Here is a 5,270-nt window from a genome sequence, read left to right as displayed (position 1 = left end):
AAATACCATTCGACCACTCCCATGACAGGTTTTCCCGGACATGCTCTTTCTGCGTCTCAGCTCAATCTTGCAGACTGTCTTTGGGTCACACGAGATTTTGCCTCAGCTCCGTGTTCTGATTTCACCCCCACTGACAGTCAGGATCGCCTCTTTCCTTCAGCCAGGATCCAAGGCTGGGTGGGCTGGAGACTCAGAGGGACAGATTCGTGTTCGAGTGAGGTGCCTGTAGGTTCTGCCAGCTCCCATTCCTGACAGACTGGGTGTTTATAGCCAGAGAGGGGACAAATGAAGATAGATCTCTCAAGGTTTTTGGGCGTGTGTGCACATGTGCGAATCAAGTTAATCAGGGATGGTCTCCCTTGAGGGAGGAAGGTCTGATTCAGGGAGTAAAGGGAGTAGAGGCAGTGCTCAAGGATCCCTGAGACTGAATGAGCAAAAGCAAGGACGGGATGTACCTTTTGCGAGAGGTGTTTTTCAAGTTCTAGAGCATAGGAGGGCATGGAGTGTGATGATGTGGGAGTCACCAGACCCAATGATGGAGTCAGGGCTCTCAAAATGCTGGAGTCACTGGAGTAGGCCCTTGATCCTACTGTGGGATGAATATGATGTCTCAAAAATCTGGTGTGTGTGGGTGGAATGATAATGTGAAGGCTGGTTATCTCACAGTGGCTGGGACACGCCTCATCTGTGAAGCAGGGAGCTCCCATGGGAGACTGCCACGACCTGAGTTAATCAAGACACAGGTAGTATGGGTGCAGCGAGGATGGAAAGTAGGAAAGAGGGACTGCACTTAGAAAATTGGCCAGCCTTGGTACCACCCTTCCCCCATATAGTCACTGTCTCCCTTTCAGGCCTCGGGTGTGAGCTCAGGGAGACAGATCATCACGCATGTGGCAAGGACAGTCACAGACCTCCGAGCTGGGAAGGAACCTTAGTGGGGACATAAACCATCCACTTCAAATCCCTCACTTGAGAAGGAGGGCTTGATTCCTTAGGCTAAGGCTTTGACCCTGACCCAAGTGTTTATTTCCTGGAGGGGTAACACAGTGGGCTGGTGTGTCAGTGAAATAGTTTGGCAGAAACTTTCTAACTGGGGTTTCTGCCACCTAGGTCATCTAGGCCAGCTGTGACTGGGCGAGAATGCCAGCACTGGGCACTGCTCCAGGAGGCATGGGGCCATGGTCGGCAGTGTGAAGAAGGGGAGAAGCATGTTGAAGGAGACGTGTGAGGCCATGAACACAACCCCTCATGACTACTTTGTCAGGCCTGCTTCCATCCTCCAAGCTCACAATCTCTCTGTTCCATATTCAGACCAACTACCGCACAATCATATTACAGTAGTATGTACGCAACAGGCCGTGGTGGGGGCTGAGCCTAAGAGGCAGATACCGAGGCTCAGATTAGAGGAATCCATCTGGGCTCCAATGGAAAGGAGGAGGTCAGGAGGTCAGACCCCTCCCCTCATTCAGTGCCCGCCTTTTGCCTTTCTCTTGAGCCTCCTCCCCAACAAAGAGAAAGTGGGGGCTGGACTGGCGAGCCCTAGGCCTCCATTCTGCCTTGTTCTGCTGCCTTCTCAGATTCTAGGAAGGTGCCCACTCCCTACCACCACTACCATGACTACAATCACGACCAGGAACATGACCTGCCAATGCTCCCTGTGGACTTTTAGGAGGGATTGGCATACCCAAGGCAGGCAGGAGGAAGGGAGTGCTGTAGAGGAGAGGGAGGTGAAATGGTTAGTAGGCCGAGTGTGGTGGGCAGGATCATGGTCCCCAAAGATGTCCACATCATCATTCCTGGAATCTGCTCAGAGGATTCCTGGGGTGGGGGGAGGGGGGTGTTGGGCAGGTGCTAGGGTTGCAGGTGGAATTACTGTTGCTACATACAGAGATTCTCCTGGATTATCCAGGTGGGCATGATATAATCACAAATGTCCTTAAAAGTGGAAGAGGGAGGCAGAAGAGGTCAGAGTGATGCCATGTGAGAAGGACTTGACCTTCCATTGCTGGCTTGGAAGTCAGAGGAAGGGGGCCATGAGCCAAGGAATGCTGGTGGCTTCTAGAAGTTGGAAAGCCAAGGAAATGGATTTCCCCTTAGAGCCTCTAGTAGGGAACACTGCCCTGGGGACACCTTGATTTTAGCCCAGTGTTCCCCGTGTCGGATTTCTGCCTCCAGAAGTATAAAATAGTAAACTGTTGTTTTAAGCCACTAAGTTTGTGGTAATTTGTTATGGCAGCAATAGGTAAGTAATATGCTGGGGGAGAATGAGAGATCTCCACTGCTGCTCAGCTCAGAGGGAGCACTGGAGATCTGCTCAACTGTGAGCATGCCCTTAAAGCAGCCACAGTGGGGGAGCCCTGAGCTAAATCCCACCTGCATTGGGATCTAGGACTCCGAAATATATATTTTTCCCAAATATGACTTTTTACTTTGCAGGCAGAAAAGACTGTCTCCTCCTCAGGCTTGATCTGGGGTCAAAGGGGCGTGAGTGAGCAAGCCAGCGAGGGAGAGTCAGCAAGGGCGGCCACCTTGGCTGTGGCGGAGGCCCAGCACACTGCATGTGGGGCCGTGTGATGACAATCGTTGTAGGAGAGTCATCATTGTGAGTAACAGCCTTCGAGCCTAGTCCTTGCTGTCACAACAAACTACTGGGGGAATTTAAACAACTTCATGCACATCTGTCCTCAGTCTCCACGCCAAGAGTTCCTCTTTTCCCCATCCACATTTTCTCATTATCCATTTCCTCTAGTGATGAGGCAAACACCTGTGTTTGCCAGGTACGGCCGTGTATCTTGTGGCTGCCAGGGTAGCCATGAGAACTATACCTGCACAATTCTAGGGTGCACCACTGGCGGGACTACAGCATGAATGGCACCCCTGTGGTTGCACAGTGTTACAGTCCCAGAACTACTGTAAGAAATAGAGCATGGGCAACATTTGGAACCCTCCTGTTTGCCCCACCCCAATCACTTCCCCCTCCCTATTGCTCCAGAGGTAACCACTCTCCTGACTTTTCCAGTAATCACTCACTTTCTTTTAAAGGGTTAACAATTGCCGTTTAAGAAATAACCCTTACCAAGATATAAAAATTAAATTAGATGAAGTTAAACATAAAATTATAGAGCGCAGAAAATACAAGTGCAGATAACATAAGCCTACCCTTTGACAAATAATTACAAAGTGATCAGGCCAGGTAACTACCACCCAGGTCAGGAAACAGTACATTGTACCTTCAGAAGTCCCATTCATGTCCCTCTCTGTGAAGGAAGCCAAGTGCCAAATGCTACATACTGTATGACTCCATTTATATTAAATTCTGTAAGACAAAACTATAGGGTCAGAAAACAGGTCGGTGGTTGCCAGTGTCTGGGGATTGAGAGAAGAAGGGGTTAATTACCAGAGGGCATGAAGGAATTTGGGTGGCGATGTAAATGCTATACATTTTGATTGTGGTGGTGGTTCCATAACAGTACACTTTTATGAAAACTCACAGTTCTGTATGTAAATTGTGTCTCGGTAATCCTGACATTTTAGAAAAAGTTGTACACGATACATTTCAAATAGATATTGAGATTCGTCAATTACTTTTCTGAATATGATGATCGCGTGAGTGTGAGCATCCTCTAATCTATTAGTGTGGAGAATTATATTACTTTATTTTTTGAAGTTAAATCAAGTTTGTATTCCTGAGATTAATCCAATTTAGTCATGGTCTATTATGTATTTTCCTTTTTATATACTGTAGCATTCAGTTTGCTAATATTCAGTTTCTGATTTTTGCTTCTATGTCATGAGTGTGTGTGATAGAACTATGATTTTCCTCTCTCAAATTGTCCTTGTCAGGACTTAATGTGGAGGTTATTTCGACCTAATAAAATGAGTTGGAGAGTATCCCTCCTTTTCAATTTTCTGCAAGAGTTTGTGTCAAATTGAGGATATTTATTCCTAGGATGTTTGTCAGAATTTGGTGGGCTAGCCTGGAGTTTGTTTTGTGAAAAGCATTTTGATGACTGATATATTTCTATAATGGTGATTGGAACGATTCAGGTTGGCTATTCCTTCTTGCATCAGTTTTGGCAAATTATGTTTTTCTAGAAGTCGGTGACCTTTTTCTACGTTTTCAAATTGATTGGAATAAAATGGTTCATAATCTCTCCCTTCACCCCAGATTTTATTTAAATTTCTGACCTACAGACAAGTTGCAAGGAAGGTGCAACAAGCAACCATATGTCCTTCAGCTGGATTCACCGATTGTTAACATTTTGTCACGTTTGCTTCATCCCTCTCTCTATGTGTGTATTTTTAATTACTTTGCTGAATCATTTGAGTTACTTGAAGACATTACAATACATCATCTCTAAGTAGTTCAGCATGCATCTCCTAAGGAAAAGAATGGTCTCCTACAAAACCTCAATTCAGTTATCACACTCTGAAAATTTAACATAGAAATAATACAATTTTCTCCTATATGATCATATGAAACATTTTCTGATTGTCCCAATAATGTTCTGCATAGCTGCTTTCTAAAAATCTTCTTTCCAACCAAAGATCATGCATTGCATTTACTTGTCAGGTCTCTTTAGTGTTCTTTAAACTAGAACAATTTCACTGACTTGTTTTTTTGTTTGTTTTCTTGTTCCTTTGGGGTTTTTTTGCATTGGGTGACACTGACGGTTTTGAAGATCCAGTGCAGTTGTTTTGCAGGAAGCCCCTCAAGTTGTATCTGTTCCATTGCTTCCTCATGATTAGATTCAGGTTAAACATTTTCAGCAGGAATATTGCATAAAGTGATGCCCTGTCCTTCTCAGTGCATGACATCAGGAGATTCTTGATTTCAGTTTGTTCAAAGACTGGTGATGTCAACTTTGACCATGTGGTCAGAGCGCTGTTCCAGATTACTCAGTTGTAAAAGTACCATCTTCCCTCTGTATTTAATAAGCAGTCTGCACGCTGTTACTGCATAGACGCTATGTGAATATCCAGTTCCCCATAATAGCCTCTAATGATTTTTGATGTCTGCATCATTTGCGGTTATTTCTACCTTTTCTTTTCTGGTATTGGTGCCATTCTCCCTTGTTTTCTTGACTAATCTCACCAGAGTTTTACCAATTTCATTCTTTTTCCTAACAAACAACCGCTGGGTTTGTGATCCTTTGGATTGTGTACTTGTTTCCTTTCACTGAATTCTGCTTTTACCTGTATTACTTCCTTCTACTTTCTTTTTTTTTTTTTTTTTTTTTTTTTTTTTTTTTTTTTTCGTTTTCCGCCAC

The sequence above is a fragment of the Galeopterus variegatus genome, unplaced genomic scaffold (assembly GCF_000696425.1).
Source record: "Galeopterus variegatus unplaced genomic scaffold, G_variegatus-3.0.2 Scaffold1372, whole genome shotgun sequence".
NCBI lineage: Eukaryota > Metazoa > Chordata > Mammalia > Dermoptera > Cynocephalidae > Galeopterus > Galeopterus variegatus.
The sequence above is the reverse complement of the archived record's forward strand: the minus strand, read 5'-3'. Positions refer to the sequence as shown.